Source organism: Erinaceus europaeus, chromosome X, assembly GCF_950295315.1.
Source record: "Erinaceus europaeus chromosome X, mEriEur2.1, whole genome shotgun sequence".
Classification (NCBI taxonomy): domain Eukaryota; kingdom Metazoa; phylum Chordata; class Mammalia; order Eulipotyphla; family Erinaceidae; genus Erinaceus; species Erinaceus europaeus.
The window spans coordinates 2586418-2607676 of NC_080185.1; the positions used below are offsets into that span (position 1 = coordinate 2586418).

At 44.6% G+C, this 21259-nt stretch overlaps 1 long non-coding RNA gene across 1 annotated transcript; it reads left to right on the top strand.

Moving 5' to 3' along the window:
• Positions 1-1077: 1077 nt before the first annotated feature.
• LOC132535866 (uncharacterized) lies at positions 1078-1624 on the top strand. Its single transcript, XR_009547614.1, has 2 exons — positions 1078-1180; positions 1527-1624. It is a non-coding gene; the product is annotated as an uncharacterized LOC132535866 (long non-coding RNA).
• Positions 1625-21259: the final 19635 nt, after the last annotated feature.

Genomic DNA, 21259 nt, shown 5'->3' on the forward strand with positions numbered 1-21259 from the left:
GTGTCCTGCTCACACGGGTTTTCACAGGGGCTCCTAGCCTCCACTTAATGCCCTGCTCACAGGGGTCTCCCAGCCTCCCCACAGTGCCTTTGCTCACAGGGGTTCCCAGCCTCCCCTCAATTCCCTGTTCACAGGGGTCTCTCAACCTCCTCTCAATGCCTTGCTCACATGAGTCTCCCAGCCTCCCCACAGTGCCCCTGCTCTCAGGGGTTCCCAGTCTCTCCACAGAGCCCCTTCTCACAGGGGTCTCCCAGTGTACCCACAATGCCCTGCTCACAAGGGTCTCCCAGCCTCCCCACAATGCCCCTGCTCACAAGAGTCTCTCAGTGTACCCACAGTGGCCATGCTCACAGGGGTTTCCCAGGCTCCCCACAGTGGCCCTGTTCACAGAGGTCTCCCAGCCTCCCCACAGTACCCCTGTTCGTAGGGGTCTCCCAGCCTTCCCACTGTGTCTCTGCTCACAGGGGCCTCCCAGCCTCCCCTCAATGCCCTGCTCACAGGGGTCTCCTCGCCTCCTTTCAATGCCTTGCTCACACGAGTCTCCCAGCCTCCCCACAGTGGTCCTGCTCACAGGGGTCTCCCAGCCTCCCCACAGTGCCCCTGCTCACAGGGGTCTCTCAGCCTCCCCACAGTGCCTCTGCTCACAGGGGTTTCCTAGCCTCCCTACAGAGCCCCTGCTTACAAGGGTCTCCCAGTGTACCCACAATGCCCTGATCACAAGGGTCTCCTTGCCTCCCCACAGTGGCCCTGCTCACAGGGGTCTCCCAGCCTCCCCACAGTGCCCCTGCTCACAGGGGTCTCCCAGCCTTCCCACAGTGCTCCTGCTCACAGGGATTCCCAGCCTCCCCACAGAGCCTCTGCTCACAGGGGTCTCCCAGCCTCCCCATAGTGGCCCTGCTCACAGGGGTCTCCCAGCCTCCCCATAGTGGCCCTGCTCAATAGGTCCCCCAGCCCTGGCCAGATATCCCCACCCTGTGTATATGTTTGCCACAGGCTTACAGAATGTAGCTTTTTCTTTGTGCTTTAGCATGGCAGCTGTGAGCCTGGCTCCAGCTGTCCAACTGTACCCCAGAACCCGCCATCTCCCTCCCCTGGAAACACAGCTGAGGACTGGACATCAGGACAATGAGTTGTAGCTGCAAGGACATGGGTCCTAGCGGCCCAGTGGACCACCTGCGGGGTGAGTGCCTTCTCTCTGTGACATGAACTCTTCCCACACTGGACCCTGGGTGCCCGCCCAGCCCCTACTGTTGCTTCTTCCTTGTCTCCCTCTCCCCTGCTTGGGCACAGACTCATCCTGTCATTGCTTCCCATGGGCACACAGTGACTGGTCTGTGCTTCCAGGCCACGGGCAGGGTCCCCAGGACCTGGGACCTGAGATCTGGGGGACACACCCTCTTCCTGCCACCCTTTGCTGTTGGTGCAAGGCAGTGGTACAGCATCCTCAGAGTACATCCCCTCCCCCCCCCAATTGCTCTGCTCATGGAGACAAGTTTCTGTTGCTGTTGCTGTTGTTGTTCCTGTAGCTGATGGTGATGAGCTGTTGCTGTTGCTTGGAGAAGCTGTGTGACTCACGTGCAATCATCCTGAAACCTTGGTGTGAAAATAAACAGGAAAGGCTAAACAGGACGTGGAGTGTTTTCATTCTCAGGTTATGGTTGGGTCTACGCTGAGTGGAGGAGACACTGCTTCTCAGCTCAGGCCTAGGCACTGTGTGTGATACCAGAGCCCAAGGCTCCCCTTTCTCTACCTTCTGGTGCCTGTGGGAGTGGGTGAATGAGTGAAGAGCAGGGACCTCTGGGTTGTCCTCTTTCCCCAACTGAGGAGAGACCCAGGGTGCCTGGGACAGCAACTCTCCCTTCTCTTTGGAGCTATATGTACCCCTCCACATCTGATTCCAGTGACCAGAGAGGTCTTCCTTAAGTGTCAGCTCTTTCCATGGGAAGCAAAACCTCGGTTGCTTTGATACTTCTGTCATGTTTTATGGTGTATTTAACCTCTTGTTGAAGTGGAGACATTATAGTCTCAGATACAGGTTATATAAGGTGAGAGATGAGAATAGTAATGGGAAACCTTTTACTTTCAGTTGTAAGTTACAGAGATTCTACTTCCATGTGGTCTCAGCAATGTCTGTTATCTCATTTTACCAGAGGTCCTGAGACAAGAGGTCTGGTATTAGAAAGAGAAGGGGAAATGCCAGATGAGCTCACTTTAAAAAAACAACAACAATTATTTCACAGTTTAAACGAGGGTGGGGGAAAAGAGGCTGGGTCAACCTACTCTGGCACTTGAGGAAGACCAGTCTTGAGATGAGTGCAGCCTAGAATGTTCCCATCTGTGACCATAGACTGAAAGTCTAGACTGACAGAGGTTACACGGGCTCCTGTGCTAAATATAAATGGACATGGGCCTTAGGTCAGATCAATGTGGTTAACAGTTAATGGTATTCATATATTCTTCTCATGTTTGGGAGCTACTCTGCCCTAATCCAGCCTTCTAGCCCTATTCTCAACTCTGGCAGCATCCTCCCAGACAATACTTTTAGTCCACCCACATTCTAACTATCAAGCTAAGGCAAAAATTACTAAATGTCGGGGTCCCTCAGGGGGAACGAAGCAGGAGTGAGCTCGCTAAAGGGGTCTTCTAGCATATCGTGGCAGCGGACAATACACAACCTCTTTAGGGTCCCATTGCGGGGAATGGAACAACTTTATTGACGCAGTTACAAATTTATAAAGGGGTAGCTGTGCAGGGGAAGTAGCCAGCTGGCCAATGAGGTCAGTATCTCCTTATAAGGGGAAAGAGAGCAAGGCAATGAGAGGGTGTGGGTGGTGATGCAGGAACAGGGAACTAGAAATATAAGGAAGGCGAAGCCCACCAGAAAAGGGGGGAAGGCTGGGTGATGCGGTGAGACTGATAGGAAGGTTGGAATTCCCCCGCATACTCTTGCCACATCTCGCTCGACCACAAGGCTGGCATGCTAAGAGGAGACTGATAGACGGACTTCCAAGGGGGTCAGTCATCCATGCTCAAGCACACATCAGACCCACAACTAAAGTCATGTGTCACATGGAACATAGCTAAAAAAGAATTCCCAGATCCCTCCCACATGAAGACCCCTAGTTTCATTTTGCCCTATTTCCGTGTTTGGGTGCCTGTTTATTGAACAATTTGCTTTATATAACACTGCCTTTCAGCCACCAAGTTGTAGATGCTACCATGATGCCATCCTGACTTCCCAGAACATATGACCTCACCAATATGTCCTGGAACCCCACCTCTCCAGAGCCCTACCCCACTAGGGAAAAATAGAAATAGGCTAGGGGTATGGATCCACCTGCCAACATTCGTGTTCAACGGAGAAGCAATTACAAAGCCAGACCTTCCACTTTCTGTACTCCATAAGGAATTTTGGTCCATATTCCCAGAGGAATAAAGAATAGGGAAGCTTCCAATGGAGAGAATGGAACAAGGAACTCTGGTGGTGGGAACTGTGTGTAATTGTACCCCTGTTATTTTATAATCTTGCTAATCATTATTAAACTCACTAATAAAATTTTTTAAAAGAAAGGGAAATAAAGGAATCCACAGTGAAACTTGAATTGGGTGTGGTATATTGCATCATAAAAAAGTATACTGAAAGCAGGGTGAAGGGAGAGCTCAGGGAGGGGTGCATTGAGGTTCTGGTGTAGGATGATGGGAAAAGAGCTAGGTTGGGGGACAGAGGCTTTCACAGACACCTGCAACAGGGAGATGAGAAGTTGTACCCGTGTGTCAACAACTGTACTGTAAACCATTAATGCCCCGATGATAAAATGATAAAAATCATATGCACTGTATAGACCATTACATATAATATAATAGTAATAATAATATAAAACAAAACTGCTTGGCATAATCAAATGCCTCAAATATACCACCAATCCCTATTTACTTCCCTAATATTAAATTATTTGAAATATTACAATGTAACCCAGGTGTGTGTATGTGTGTGTGTATGTGTGTGTGTGTGTGTGTGTGTTTACAGGTGTGTATGTATATCAACAGTATGTAACTGTTTGAAAATTTCTGGACTGGATCATCTCAGACAACTAACTCTGTAGTTTTCTCTCACTCTCTCTGGCTCAGTGTTCCTTACTACCCTTCTCCACATGGTACATAGTTATGCCAATATGTCCATGCTAGATATCCTCAACCCTTAAATGGCAGTAACTGTGGAATTTTTTTCTAGAAACCCAAAAGTACAAACACATAACAACAGGTTGTACAGGCAACCCAACTGTGTTTTTGTTTCACTCAGTGCATTTAATACTTAACATTTACATTTAAATTTTCCTTTGAATTCAAACCCCCCATAAGCATTAATCCTCCATCACTTAAATTTATATTACAGAGATTTGCATTTTTTTTCTTGCTCACACAGTACGCAAAACAATCCTTGACAAGAGGAAAGACCTTTACACTTTCCCCAATCATGTTGCTGCGGGTGTGTGTGTGTGTGTGTGTGTGTGTGTGTGTGTGTGTGTGTAGATATTCAAGGCTAATCTACAACAATCCCGACATCTAGTGGCCTCTCGAAGCATTTCTACTCATTTCTATCTCCCTAGCCCCACCCTGTCTCTCTGAAGTGTGAATATTTCTGGTGCCATAGAAAGACTGAATGGCTGAGGTTGCACACACAAAAAAAAGTCAAACATTGATAGGGTATTTTAAGAGAACCCTTTCTTATATATCTAGGATGCGTTTGGGCTGAAGATTTGCTCACATTCCTTCTATTTATAGGGCTCTTTTCCTCCAGTGTGCTTTCTCAGATGTCTTATAAGACGTGAGCTCTGGCCAAAGTCTTTCCCACATTCTCTACATTTACGGGGATGTGCACCAAGCAGTGTGAATTCCTAGGTGTGCAATATGGCGTGCACTTCCTCAGAAAGTTTCACCACATTCTCTGCATTCTTCAATGCTAAAGAAGGTGAGGGGCCACTCAAGACTTTGCTGCATTCATCACATCTATAGTGTTTCTCTACAGTGTGAACAAACAGGTGTCTACAAAGGGGTAGGGCATCAGCAAAGGCCTTCTCATACTTGCTGCATTTATAGGATTTTTCTCCAGTGTGGAATCTACCCTGCTGGGTCAGGTGTCTGCTGTGGCTGAAGACTTTCCCAACGTGGGCTCAGATTTTGGAATTCAGAACCAAGAAGTGTGAACCCTGGAGGGTATTCCAGGGTCTCCTTCTGAAAACCTGGGAGAGTCACAGGCCCTTGGAATGCCAGCACTCAAGGAAGTGGACTGAGGACAAGCTCCTAGCAACCTGGACATGTAAGTCTGAAGCCAGGGGGAAGTCTGTTAGGCCAGCTCAGTTCTGATCATCATGATTGGGACAATCTGCCCTACTTGTTTCAAAGGTTATTTGCTCTTGAAGGTAGCCAGGAGTATCGTCTACCCGCCTGTTTCAGAGGATGTTTTTCACTCTCAATGATAGCCAAGAGAATCATCCACCAGCCAATTCAGAAGTTTAAAAGGGGATTGTAATACTTCTGAATGACTGTGTGTGAAAGTGTGGGTGAGTGATTTGGTTCCATGGTCCCTGGGCTACACAATCTGTGTGGTCTCCAACCTGTGGTTCCGTGGGCAGCCGTCTGAGCTAAACTGACATTCCCACTCCAGACCTCGTGCCCATTGGAGTGGGACCGAAAGTGGGGTTCGTATGCATGGTACTAAGCTAAATCACACTTAAGATCCCCTTGGAGATGCAGCCAGGAAAGCATCTGTCTGAAGGAGAAGTTGGTCCTCTCCTCCCCACATTCTGAGACACCATTCATGGTTTAGGAACATATAAAATGGCCCAATTCTGGGGTCCCTCAATTCTTCAGGTCATGTTCAAGAATTTTAAATGAGGATTTTCAGCTGACTATGGAGTTAAAATAAAATTCTAAACATTTTTTAAATTTCTTTATTGGAGGATTAATGGTTTACAGTCAACAGTAAAATACAATAGTTTGTACATGTGTAACATTTCCATATAACAATACAATCCACACTAGGTCCTTCTCTGCCATCATATTCCAGGACCTGAACCCCACCCCCACCCCAGAGTCTTTTACTTTGGTGCAGCACAATAACTCCAGTCCAAGTTCTGCTTAGTGTTTTCCCTTATGATCTTGCTTTTCAATTTATGTATATGAGTGAGATCATCCCATATTTATCCTTTCATTTTTGACATATCTTACTTGATTTCTTCAAGTTCCATCCAAGATGGGATAAAGAAGGTGAATTCATCAGTTTAATAGCTGAGTAGTTTTCCATTGTGTATCTAGACCACGACTTACTCAGCCACTCATCTGTTGTTGGACACCTGGGTTACTTCCAGGTTTTGGCTATTATAAATTGTGCTGCTATGGACATAGGTGTACACAAATCTTTTTGGATGGGTGTGTTGGGTTCCTTAGGCTATGTCCCCAGGGTAGGAATTGCAGGTTCATAGAGTAAGTCTACTTCTAGCCTTTTGAGAGTTCTCCAGACTGCTCTCCACAGGGGTAGGACCCAGTGATATCCCCACCAACTGTGCAGGAGGGTTCCTTTGTCCCTGCAACCTCTCCAGCATTTGTTGATGCTACTTTTTCTGGTGTATGACAGTCTCACAGGAATGAAGTATTATCTCATTGTTGTCTTTATTTGCAATTCTCTGTTAATCAATGACTTGGAGCATTTTTTTCATATGTTTGTTGGCCTTTTGGATCTCTTATATGGAGAATATTCTGTACATGTCCATTCCTCATTTTTAAATGGGGTCATTTTTGTTGTTGCTGTTGTTGCTGCTGAGTTTGGTGAGCTCTTCATATATTTTGGTTATTAGCCTCTTGTCTGATATATGCCATATAAAGATCTTCTCCCATTCTGTGGGAGGTCACTCTGTTTGGATGGTGGTCTCTTTTGCTGTGCAGAAGCTTTTTAATTTGACGTAGTCCCATTGGTTTATTTCTGATTTAGTCCTATTTGTAATTGGATTCGTTTCATTAGAAACTCCAAACTTTTTATAAGATTGACTGGCCCTCTATGGAGGTAGGGTGGCCCTCATAGGGCACCTGAGATATTTCAGCTGTTTCCCATGTACAGGACATCTGTTTGACCCAGTCCAGACACCCTGATCAATTCCTGTACATTGACTCCTGGTATAAACTTGCTCTGAACCTGCCCAGCTGGCTCTGCTATCACATTAAGACCAGGACCTATTCAAGCCAGCACCTGTCAGAAAGCACAGATTCTAGCCATAGCCTTGAAAGCCTTGTATTGTTATACCTCCTGGTTCAGACCACTCTTAATCCAGTACGGGACCTAGGAGGCTCCAGCTTGACAAAGATCAATGTGCCTATTGCAAAGAAAAAGTGCGCTGGAAGAATGAGTGCCCACTGAAATCAAAAGAAAAGGAAAGCATGAAATTCAAAGGGGACTATGGTCTATGGTCCAGGAGTGCTAGCTCAGCCAGGAATTTAAGAGGAAAATATTGTAACTTTTGGTATATGTAAGTGATTGTGAGTAAATGAAGAATGTTTAAGATCCTAGTTTTCTTTTTGTTTTATACTAAGATTGGTTAAAAAAACATTTTGGTAGATATCCTGGTGACTTAATACACACTGCATAAAACATTACTAGACTTTAGTTTTAGTGTTAATTTAACATTGTTGCCTGTTATCCTTGAAAGCACTTCCCCAGGTAAGCTTTTAGCTAACTTCCCCTAGCCTTTGCTCCCTAAAGGGAGGAAATAGTGGCCTGGTTGTGAGCCCTCTTTTAAATTCTCTGAAATTTGTACCTTGTGACAATTCTTCATACTCAAATTGTGGAATCAAATTATGTATTTGCATAAATCTATGCGCAGCATGAACGTCAGGGAGCCTGACATGGTCATCTCCTCTGGACCTGCATTCAGATTTCAAGGAAGCTGGGCAGGAGGATGAGAATGGGTCGACGCATTCTCCCCCCATTATTGCTACAAATAATTGTACTGTCACAATTGATTAATAGTGCTTTGGCAGTGCCTGGTTGGAATGGAGAATCAGAAGCACCCCCTCTCCCTTACACAGGGGCATATTTGAAAGTTGCATTATGAAAGTGGGGAAGGTGGGTCAACATATACAGACAAAAGAAGTCATGTTATGACTTGCCCCTCAAAGAAAGAATGCAGAGATTGAGGCCTCCCTGGTACAGGTTGACATATTGAAACAAAGAAAGATTAATAGTTAAACTGTACCAGACCTAGATGAGCAGTGGTCCACGACTAGGCAAAGATCTGTATGCACCCATAGAAGATTAATGGTAGAGATAGCCCTCAGCAAAAGTCTAAAACAATTCTGGCTATGACCTCCCCTGAGAACAGGGTGATCCTAAGCATTGTACCATTCTTTACAGTTATAGGGGAGTAACATGTATCCTGCCAAAGCCACAAGACTAAGCTGGTTGTTTAGGCAATCTAAATGTAACCTGAAAAAAGTATAAAAGCTAATGCAGTTTCACTATTAGAATGAGTCCAGATTCACCCTCCAATAGAGTGTGGTGTCTATCTGTTCTCCCTCGCGCCAACTCCTGACCCACCGGGGAGGTTGCCTTCGAGACCCCTGACCCTCCTGCTGCTCATTCACTGTGGTGGTCCGCTGCAAATCTAGTTAAAGGGTAAGAGACTGTAGAATTGATCTGAAGGCCCCAGATTATTCTGGAACTCTTTGTAGAAAATTAATCCACAACAGATTTGGCTTTTGGTTGGCACTGTGAAACATCTGATAATCATTGTGACAAATGTGTCTTAACTCTCTAAGTAACTTGAGCTTATTGAAAGTTTTAAAGGAAAAACTAAGTTGAAATTAATATACTTTAACTCCATGTGGTTTGGGGGGTCCTATTGTATGGAATTGCTAAACAAGGTTAAATAAGCTATTTTAAAAATTGTTTTATTTTAGCTGAAAGCCTCCTACCTAGTATGTGTATCAATCTTACTAAACTAAAATATAGGTAAAACTTAAAGCAATAAAGATTATTAAGCCGTGTCTTTTAAATCTAAACATATGGGTCAGGCTAAAGACGCTAAGAAGATGATGAGTATACAAACCTTTCAGATATTTAAAAATTTTAATGCTATGATCAGACCCAGAGGTTAACCGGACAATATTTGAGATTGTCATAATGTGACTGGGTAGGTAACAAAATGATTGTGCAGGTGAACTTCATCCTCTGGGTTCTGCAGGCCCAGGCTTGATATAGCACCACCTTGTGGGAAGATCTGAACAGTGCTCTAGTTCTCCCTCTGTATATTTATCTCTACACAATTCTTTCATTAAGGTTTAAGGCTATTTTAAAATCAACTTGACTAAAAATTATTATGTTATAAAATTGTTGTTCATACCCACATGTTGGCGTGTGTGTGTGTGTGTGTGTGTGTGTGTGTTTATATAAAATCTGGTTATTTTTGGTATATATTTTCAAAGTCCTTTGTTTTCAAGACATGATCAAATATTCTTGATAAATCAAGATGGTACATGTTTTTCTGATCTGATTGAAGATTTAATGCATGACACATTTCATTGACCAAAATTATTTAGTCTAAGAAAAGGTATTTTAAAGTGGTATAAAATTAAAGGGTTCTTTTAAAGATCTAAACAACTATATGAGATTTACTTTAAACCTTTCTGTGAGTTTAAACTCTTGCTTTTTAAGTGTGGGAAAATGTTCCACTGGTCATTGACACTGAAATCTCCACTCAGGCTAACTCAAAGTTACTTAATGAGGAAAAATATCCTAAGACTAAAGTTTATTCCAAGAAAGCCTGGTGTGGCAAACGCCCTTCTTCCTGACAGAAGAGAGAGAGAGAGAGAGAGAGAGAGAGAGAGAGAGAGAGAGAGAGAGAGAGAAGTGCACTACCTAACAAAGAACAGTCCATCTTTTTATAACAAGTTTAACAAAGAAATTCCACAGAAAGCTGACATCAGCAAGATACATAATGGATACATCTGGAAAGGAATTTAGGGTTACAGCAAAGATAAAGATGACACAAGGTAGATATCAAATGGCAGGTACATCAGTTATCTCAGGAAAAGTACAACAGCACAATATTTTTAGTATTTCACTAACTAATCCCATATGGTAGTAAGGTAGGTAATAATCTGAAGGTTAACAGCTCACATAGTTTCCCATCAGTTTTTAGGTGAGCATTTTGGCAGAGGGAAAAGCTTTGACCTCTCACAACATCCACTGACCTCTGGGAAACCACGGAGTTGTCAAGCATTACAGAGTGATTGATTAAATCATGGTTTGTGCTAGTCTAAAACATGCATAAGTCCAGAATATCAAGACACAGTATATATTGTATTAGATGTTCCCCAATACTTAAATTACCATATCAGAGTTTTAAAATGTACATTCTAATACTATCTTCTAGAGGATCTGCCCTGACTTATGATTCCATGGGTGTTATAAAAAGTATAGAATGTCGAACAATGTAGTGGACCCTCTTGTGGGCCCCTATAGGATCTTGCCCTCAATGTGGATCAACAATGGTAAGGACTGCTCCACACTCTGAAGGGTGGTTGGGTCAACAAACTCTACCACTCAAGGAAGATGGGTCCTGAAATGAGTACAGACTAGAATGTTCCCAGCTATGACCATGGAATGTAAGCTCAGACCAACAGGGATACAGAGGTTACACAGGCTCCTGTGCTAAATACGGACTCTCCAGATCATATCAATGGGGTTTATAGTTAACAGTATTTAACATACTTATCCCATAATAGGGAGTTACTTTCTGCCCTGATCCAGCTTTCTAGTCCTATTTCTAAATCTGATACCATCTCCCCAGACAATACCTTGCAAGGTCCACCTGCATTTTAGCTGTCAGGCTCAGGCAAAAATTAGTAAAGTCATGGACCCCTTCAAATATACCTAAAATAGACCTACTGGCTTTTTCCAAAATGGAGACCCCAAATTGCATCTGCTATATTCTTGCCTTTAGGTTCCTGATTATTAAACAATTTGTTCTGTTTTATACCAATGCTTATCAGCCACCGAGTTGCAGATATTATTACCATGACATCAACCTGACTTCACAAATGTGACCTGGAGCCCTACCTTCCTAGAACCCTGCCCCACTAGGGAAAGATATAAAAAGGGTGGGAGTATGGATCAATATGCCAATGCCCATATCCAGCAGAGAAGCAATTACAGAAGTCAGACCTTCCATCTTCTGCACCCCATAATGATCCTGGGTCCATACTCCAAGAGGGATAAAGTATAGGGAAGCTATCAAGGGAGGGGATTTGGATATGGAATTCTGGTGGTGGGAATTGTGTGGAATTTTACCTCTCTTATTCCCATGGTCTTGTCAATATTTTTATTTTATAAATAAAATTTTTAAAAATTTAAGAAGTATGGAATGTGCTCTCTGGCTAAAAAGTATAAATGAGTGAACAGAATAATTAAAACTGGTAATAGCAAGTTCATAGTAATTGAATTGTTAAGAAAGTTCTAGCAATAAAGTATAGATTATTTAGTCTAAATATTTGAATTTTCAATATGTATACTGATTAACTTCAAATGTTGGGCTTAAATTATTTAAACATGTTAAAATTATAATACTTAAGAGATTGTAATCATTTATCCTGTAAGTGTTTAAATATTTACATATCTGTTTATTGATGAAGATATTCTAAAAATTGTATGAAGTATCAGAATATCGTAAAGTCAATTCTGGTTATTAGTTTATCAAATATAAGTAAATATCCGTGCTGCCATGCCAACCACTGCCTTCGCTTTTGGCATTTCCTGGGACTCCAGCCTTCTACCTTTTGCTCAGGGTCACTATGTCTGGTCCAATTTTGGCTTGCACTCTTTCAAATAAAGTTTTATGGATGAGTACTACTTTTTATAAGCTATAGAAAATTCTATGTTTTAAGAATGCTAAGTTTTTCGGAGTCCAGCAGCAGCACAGCGGGTTAAGCACAGGTGGTACAAAGCGCAAGGACCTGTGTAAGGATCCCGGTTGAAGCCTCTGGCTCCCCACCTGCAGGGGGGGTCACTTCACAAGCAGTGAAGCAGGTCTGCAGGTGTCTATCTTTTCTCTCCCCCTCTCTTGTCTTCCTCTCCTCTCTCCATCTCTCTCTATCCTGTCCAACAAAGATAACATCAGTAATAACTACAACAAGGGCAACAAAAGGGAATAAATAAATAAATAAATCTTAAAAAATAAAATTTAAAAAATTAGATTTAGAGGGGGTCGGGCAGTAGCGCAGCAGGTTAAGTGCAAGTGGCACAAAGCACAAGGACGGGCATAAGGATCCCTGTTCAAGCCCCTGGCTCCCCACCTGCAGAGGAGTTGCTTCACAGGTGGTAAAGCATATCTGCATGTGTCTATCTTTCTCTCCCTGCTTTGTCTTCCCCTCCTCTCTCCATTTCTCTCTGTTCTATCCAACGACAGCATCAATAACAACAACGATAATAATAACTACAACAACGATAAAACAACCAGGGCAACAAAAGGGCAAAAAATAGCCTCCAGGAGCGGTGGATTCGTGGTGCACCACTGAGCCCCAACAATAACCCTGGAGGCAAAAAAAAATAGATTTAGAATGCTAAGTTTTCTATAACTAGACCCAGACTTGATAAGCTTAACAGCCTAATAACAGAACAGCCTAATGATGACAGTATAAGTTCTTCATCTAAGTATTTTCTGATTAGCCTTAGATACTATACATAGACAATTTCTGTCCTTAAGATATCCTTTACTGTAACTGTAAAACAAGCTAATTACTGGCGTATTGCACCAAAGTAAAAGATTCTGGGTTGGCTTTTGGCTATTACAAATTATGCTGCTATGAACATAGGTATACACAAATCTTTTTGGTTGGGTATGTTGGGTTCCTTAGGATATATCCCCAGGAGAGGAATTGCAGGATCATAGGGTAGGTCCATTGCTAGCATTCTGAGAGTTCTCCAGACTGCTCTCTGCAGAGGTTGGAACCATTTACATTACCACCATCAGTGCAGGAGGGTTCTTTTGACCCCACAACCTCTCCATCATTTATTGCTGTTACCTTTTCTGATGTATGACATTCTCACAGGAGTGAAGTAGTATCTCATTGTTGTCTTTATTTGCATCTCTTTGACAATCAAAGACTTGGAGCAATTTTTTTCATGTGATTCTCAGCTTCTTGGATCTCTTGTGTGGTGAATATTCTGTCCATATCCTCTCCCCATTTTGGGATGGGGTTATTTGTTTTCCTGTTGTTGAGTTTGGCAAGCTCTTTATATATTCTGGGTATTAAACTCTTGACTGATGTGTGGCATGTAAAGATCTTCTCCTAGTCTGTGAGGGATCTCTTTTGGTATTGGTTTCTTTTGTTGTGAAGAACTTTTTAATTTGATATAGTCCCATAGGTTTATACTTGCCTTAGTCTTTTTTGTAATTGGATTCATTTCATTGCAGATGTCTTTATAATTTATGCAGAAAAGAGTTCTGCCAATATTTTCCTCTAAGTATCTGATAGTTTGTGGTCTAACATTCAAGTCCTTGATCCACTTGGAATTTACTTTTGTATTTGCTGAAATATAGTGGTTCAGTTTCATTCTTCTGCATGTTTCAACCCATTGTTTCCAACACCATTTGTTGAAGAGGCTCTGCTTTCCCCGTGTAATAGTCTGGACACCTTTGTCAAAGATTAGATGTCCATAGGTGTAGGGGATTAATTCTGGGCTCTCAATTCTATTTTTTATTTATTGGATAAAGACACCTAGAAATTGAGGGGAAGTGCAAGAGATACAGAGGGCACCTGCAGCACTTGTACCAGGGCCTTTGTGCTTCTTGACATGTATGCTCAACCAGGCACACCACCACCTGGCCCCATCCTCCCTTTCTTCGAGCCACTGCCTTCTCTCTGCTTATCCCATCCCTTACTAGCATACAATTTACTTCACACTCTTAGAAAGTTTGCTTTGTCTCCACAGTCCCTATAGCAGCAGCCTGGTATTTCTATGTCCCTTCTTGGAAAACTCTTTTTTTTTCCTCCCAATTTTTTTTTGATGGAACAGAGAGAAATTGAGAGAGAAAGGGAAAATAGAGAGGGAAAGAGAAAGATAGACACCTGCAGACTTGCATCACTGCCTGTGAAATGAGCCCCCCCCCCATTTGAGGGTAGAGAGCTGGGCTCTCTGGATCCTTGCATGGGTCTGTATGCTTAGTACTATGTGTGCTCAACCCAGTGCACCACCACTCGGCCCCCCTAGAAAACTCTTCAATAAAGTCAAGTCATGTGCTTTGATTTCCCAGCTCCTTCACCTGCACTGGCTCCATGGGAACCATTTGATTTTCTAGGAGTGAAGGAAGAGGTAAAGACACACCAGGGTAAGGAGGCACGAAACGAAGTGAAGCCAAGATTCTTTTAGATGTGATTGCACTCAGCTAAAGGGTTTCTGTGTATATGTTAGAGAAAGTGACACTGTTCTCTGATTTCATGTGCTCAGAGCCAAGGATAATCCTGGGTCCCAGGACCTACAGTTCTGTAGTCTGGCCATAGTCCCTACCCTGGTGTTCAGGCAATGTGGCCTGTCTTGGGCCAGCGAGACTGCTTGTCTAGGAAGACATCTTCTGTGTCATTCAAGCCTGGTCCGCACCACACTGGGGGAAACTTCAGTCCTCTCTCTCTCTCTCTCTCTCTCTCTCTCTCTCTCTCACACACACACACACACACACACACACACACATACAATAAGATTGTCTGAAACAGTGATGTCCCAGAAAACAACAAAGAAAAACCTGTAGATCTGATAGCAAGTCAATTTTATCTGAATTATCTGAAACAAAACACATAAAGAGTTCCAGTAAATTAATATAGAGCAACGAAGGAAAAGAAAATCATGTTATTATAGGGTTCTGGGATTGATGGTGGGGTTAAAGACAACCTTAATGTTGGGGGCTGGGCAGTAGCACAGCGGGTTAAGTGCACATGGTGCAAAGTGCAAGGACAGGCATAAGGATCCTGGTTAGAGCCACTGGCTCCCCACCTGCAGGGGGTTGCTTCACAGGTGGTGTCCATCTTTCTCTCCCCCTCTCTGTATTCCCCTCCTCTATCAATTTCTCTCTGTCCTATCCAACAAGAATGACAACAATAACAACAACAACAACAATAAACAACAAGGGCAACATACGGGGAAAAATGGCCTCCAGGAGCATTGGATTTGTAGTGCAGATACCCAGTCCCAGCAATAACCCTAGAGGCAAAAAAAAGACATCCTTAATGTTATTTAAACTTTACTAATATTTATTTATTTATTTATTTATTGAGATAGAGAGAGACTAGGGTCCCACTCAAGCATATGAAATGCTGAGGATTGGACTTCATTTATGCAAGACATGCCAAGCCACCTTCATGGCTTCCACCTCATACTTTAAGGGAGCAAATTACCACTGCATTGCATTTCTAATAAGAAAAGAGTCACGTGCAGTGCCTCCAACCATCTCCCACCCTGAGGGCTGTCACAGTAGGATAAGAACACAGCTCGTGGCTGAAGCCCATAGTACAGGCCCAGAAGCCCATGGAGTCAGAAGCTTCCAAACATGTGCTCAGCACCTGCTTCATGGACAGTGTATCCTTCCCAGGTTGACTGGCCATCCTCCCACCCAGAGGTTCACTCTTCCAGGTCCACTTGGCTCCCTTTCATTGCTCAGGGAAGGCATTTAGGGTACCTTTGTCCTGAGGGACCTGACAGTGCCCCAGAGAGTCTCCTCAGTTTGGAAATGACACTTCATCCAGGCCCTGTGGACACCCTCTTGTGCTGATGCTGTATCCTTAGTCCAGGAGGCACCTGGGGCACATCCTAGCACTTCCCTCCCCTCATTCACCCACTAGCACTGTCAATAGGCTCTGCACATTCACCAACACCCCCCAAGCATTCCACATGCATCTACTTTTCTCTCTCTCTCCACAGTGACACTTGACATCCCCGTCCCACTACTTCTTGTCTTGACTACTGGCTGCATTTGCAGTCCCCTAGCTGGTCCTCCTCTGGTTTCTTTCCCCAAAGCAGCCAGGAAGCTCCTCTTAGAAATAAATCCTGTCTCCCTTCTGGAAATTTTCCAAGCTGCTGGAGAACTCCTAATTTCTTGTTAGATCTCTGAGTTATAATGTCTGTTATTTCTCTGCTGATTTATTCTCTTAATTACTACAGCTATGCATTAGAACAAGAAATTTCAGAAGTTCTATGCTTTCTGTGTGGTTCCAATGTCCTCAGCCTCCAGAGATGTTTGGCTATATCAGGGCAAACACAGATAAGCGAGTCAAAAGGGCCTTCAGGTCAATAAACAACAAGGGCAAGACAATCTCTAAACTTTGCCTATATCATTGGGGTAAGGTCAGGAGTTACCAAATAAACATAGAATCTCATATGATTACTAGAATTGGAAATAACAAGTCTGAGATAGAGTGGTCTACATACTAAGAGATTTAATTAGGAATGCCGCTAAGATGTTTATGTATACATTTAAGATGTTTAGACTTGATATAGCTATATGGACACATGATAATATATAGAGGAAGGGAATTCTCTGTGAGAGATATTAGATGGAACCCCATTATGAGATGTACTCTTTGTGTCCATCACTCCACATCCCCTCTTTTCTCTCACTATTTATGGTGTAGTGAAGTTTATTTCTCAACCCTGAGACAAGAACAAAATTCTACTCCCCGGTATACACACACATAAACACATACACACATACACACACACACACACACACACACACATACATGGCACAATTTTTCTACACTGGACAAGGGCTGCCTACCACTCTGGGAAGTCAGTCATCCCACACCTTTTTTTCTTTTCTTTTTTTTTAAATATTTATTTATTTTCCTTTTTTTTCCCTTGTTGTTTTATTGTTGTAGTTATTATTGTTGTTATTGATGTCATTGTAGCTGGATAGGACAGAAAAAAATGGAGAGAGAGGATGGGAAGACAGAGAAGGGGATAAAAAGAGACACCTACAGACCTGCTTCACCGCTTGTGAAGCGACTCCCCTGCAGGTGTGTAGGACTATGTGAAAGCTTGGTAGAGCTTAGGGAAGCTCTCCCATCCTCGGATGGAGGTCTGGAAAGACACCCCACTTGTTAGCCTCTCTCCTTATAGAGATAAGCCAAGAGGGAAAAGTCTCCCAGACTCAGTTTCTCCTTGTTAGACTACCAAGCTCACAGAAAACCTACAGGCCTCTCACACTTATGTTTCTCCCTACTGGCAGGACACATGGCTGCCTGCTTTAAGTTTCACTCAAAGTTCACATAATCACTCAGAGTTCACACATCCACCTCACCTTTTGATCACAAGGGAGAACATACTGTCATACACCTCAAACACCAGACAGAGAAAACCCCAAAACTTCTATTTCCTTATGTTCTTTGATATCTATGATTGCTGAGGACTTATTTGATATCTATGTTGCTGAGGACTTATTCTGATGCAGTCTCCACCCCCAGGTTTTTCTATGCCTCGCTAAATCCTAGAGTGCCCCCTTTCAACCAATCCTGGCCCTACACGTCACCCCTGGTTGTCGCCCAATAAAAAGCCCCCTCACCCCTCCCCTCGCTCTCTCTGGGCTCTCGGCTCTCCCTCTCTGAGGTCTCGCTCCCTGCTCTCCCCCCGCGGTCGGCCATTGCTGGCTGGCTCCACGTGGTCTGAACCAAACCTCCCCCCCCCCATCCTATAATAAAGATCTGTGTACCCCTTTGCTCTGGACGTCCGCTCTCTTCTCCGCGGTGCAGCCCGACACCAGACCACCTCAACAACATCTGGCGCCCATCGTGTTCCGTACCCACACCACGCCCGGCCTGAGGTCTCCGAAACCGCCCAGACACAGGTAAGTGGCATCCGCCCACTTCTGTGGCCCCGCGTTTCCCTCCACTATGGGAAATTTCTCGTTTTATGAGGAGGTGTCCCAGTCATTATCTCTTGACCTGGGACAGATTCCCGCTGTCATAAAAGGTTTAATTTTCGCTACCCCTTGGATTTTTTTAACTGTGGTCGCCACTTTCAAGATATGTAAAACGTGGTATGCCATAAGGATAAGTGACCTTGAGGCTGAGGTACGAGAGTTAAATCACATGTGCTTAAGACTTAGACATCCTAAGCGATCAGCGGCTAAACCCAAGAATTCCGTTCCCACAGACACGCACACGTGTTCGGACGCTCCTCCTCTGACCCCACCCCCTTCCACCTTTCAGGTTTCAGCTCCGCCTGCGTTCCTGAACCCTGCCCCTTCCGTCCCGGTTTCAGCTTCCGTTTCAGCTCCGCCTGAGGCGCCTGCGTTCCTGAACCCCGCCCCTTCCATCCCGGTTTCAGCTCCGCCTGCGTTCCTGAACCCTGCCCCTTCCGTCCCGGTTTCAGCTTCCATTTCAGCTCCGCCTGAGGCGCCTGCGTTCCTGAACCCCGCCCCTTCCATCCCGGTTTCAGCTCCGCCTGCGTTCCTGAACCCTGCCCCTTCTGTCCCGGTTTCAGCTTCACCCACGGCCCCTGCCTCCGCGGTTTCAACTCTGCCTGCAGCTTCTGCGTTCCTGAACCCCGCCCCTGCCCCTGCTGTCCCAGTTTCAGCTCCGCCTGCAGCTTCCATTTTCCTGACCCCGCCCCCGGCCCCTGCTGCCGCGGTTTCAGCTCCGCCTGAGGCTTCCTCGTCCCTGACCCCGCCCCCTGCTGATACATCACCATTAAGAGATCTAGTGGCTGAGATACGAGAGCTAAAGGATATTTTTTCAGCATTTAAGGATTTTAAACCATGTGCAGTCCACCCCGGGAGCTCCGTCCCCGTAGATATGCGTTTAGTCTCCCCTGCAGCCACTACAGCAGTTTCTACTGAACTTTCCACTTCTGTAGCTCCCTCTCCCGTGCCACCGGACCAAATCCACACATTCCCAGTAAACTTGGCCCCTTCTAAACAAAACCCTCAGCCGTGGCAGCCATATTCCTCGAAAGAACTTGGAACGCTCAGGCAAGCAGTCAGGGAGGACGGTATGCACTCTCCATGGACCAAGTCCGTTTTGAGAAGCTTTTACCAGCATTTAAATACACCACAAGACTGGAAAGAACTGGCTCGTGCTGCACTCCCAGACCCTCTCTATCTTCAGTGGCAGGCATGTTTCCGCGATGAGTGCTCTAGGCAATCGCAGGAAAATAGTAACAAACAGATAGAATGGAATTCTGATGCTTTGTTTGGAGCAGGAGCTTATGAATCTGGAGCTCAGCAGGCAGAAGCCAGGTTTCCAACTGGTTATTTTGAACAGGTACGCATCTGTGCAACACAAGCATGGGAAAGGGTGACCACACCTGATGTAGATCCATCAGCTCCCATTAACTCTTTTCACCAAGGCTCTGATGAGTCATTGGCGAGCTTCATCTCAAGGGTGAAGAGAAGCTTAGAGAGAAAGGTTTATAATCCTGACGTCCGCACACTACTCCTGCGCTCTATTGTCTGGGAAGGCATGACACCACAATTCCGTCAGGTATGCCTTAATCTTAAACACCTACACCCAGATAATTGGATTCTAGCGACACAGGAGCTTACATCAGGCAATTATGGGACACCCGCTACGACGCAGGTCTATGCAGTTGCCCCACGTAAGCAAAACGGGGCCTGCTTTCAGTGCGGTCGCCAAGGACATTGGCGTAACCAATGTCCTGATAAGTTGCGACCACGCCTCCAGTCAGGGAAACCACGCCTCCAGCCAGAGCAACCCCGCTTTCAGTCAGGGAGCCAGAGACCACGTACTGTTTGTCCAAAATGTCGTAAGGGGTTTCATTGGAAGAGAGATTGTTGGTCCCAATTTCATAAAGATGGTTCGCCCCTGAATGGTACAAATTCGGGGCCTGAGATTTTGTGGACCACTCCTGTTTTAGAACAAGGTCACCCTTCTATGACAGTAAAGATTGGCAATATTCCTTTTAAATTTTTGATTGACACGGGGGCAGCAAAGACGATTTTAAGGCAAGAAGAGGTTCCCCAAGATTGGGAACTCATCCCTGGACCCAGTTTACATGGAATAGGAGGGATGACAAGAGCATTTTGCACACGAGACTCGCTTATGTGGGAAGACCCAGAAGGTTCTACTGGACACTTCCGCCCTTTGGTAGCTAATATTAGCACCAACTTACTGGGCAGGGATCTTCTGGAATGTCTTAATGTTAGGATATCCACAGACGCCTCTGCAGAGCGTAAAACTCATTCCCGCGATACCAGGTCTATTCAGCACCCCCAATACTAAATGCCACTGTTCGTAGCCAAACACCCCGCTTAAGCTGGCTTTCTAATGAGCCTGTCTGGGTGGAACAGTGGCCTTTACCTAGGGATAAGCTAAAAATTTTAAAAGAGCTCGTCCGAGAGCAGTTGTCCTTGGGACACATTCGTCATTCTCGAAGCCCATGGAATACTCCTGTCTTTGTGATTAAAAAGCGCTCGGGAAAATGGCGCCTCCTTCAAGATCTCCGTGCAGTAAATAAAACCATGCAGGTCTGGGGCTCCCCCCAAAGGGGTTTGCCTCTTGCTTCTGCAATTCCCACGGGAATTCCAATCATAGCTATTGATATACAAGATTGTTTTTTCTCTATCCCCTTGCATCCGCGAGATTGTAAACGTTTTGCCTTCTCTGTTCCGTCTATTAATAATGCCAGCCCCGCTGACAGATTTGAATGGGTGGTGCTGCCCCAGGGTATGGCCAATAGTCCTACAATTTGTCAGGAGGCTGTTAAATCTGCCCTTGTCCCATATATTCATAAGGGCCTTAATATTTTTCATTATACAGATGATATTTTAATATGGGGAAAATCAGATACAGATCTCTATGCCTTACGTGATTTTCTCATTCCTGCATTAAAGAAAAGCGGCCTTAATGTAGCCCCTGAGAAGATACAGCTAATCCCTCCAATATCCTTCCTAGGTTCAGAGATTTCTCTAACGCAAATTCGTCCCTTAAAACCTAATGTTACCTTCCCTTCTAACCTTACTCTTGCTTCTTTACAAAGTTTTCTAGGAAATTTAAATTGGCTTAGGCAGTATCTCTATCTGCCCACAAGCTGCCTCCAACCACTGTTTGACCTGTTGAAAGGAAACAAACAGCCCTCTTCAAAACGTAAGTTAACTCCCGAGGCCTCCTTGGCACTGGAAAGGATTAACCAGGCCGTCCAGGACATGCACCTTGTTCGATTCTCCCCCTCCTCTCCAGTAAACCTTCTAATCTTCAACTCCAC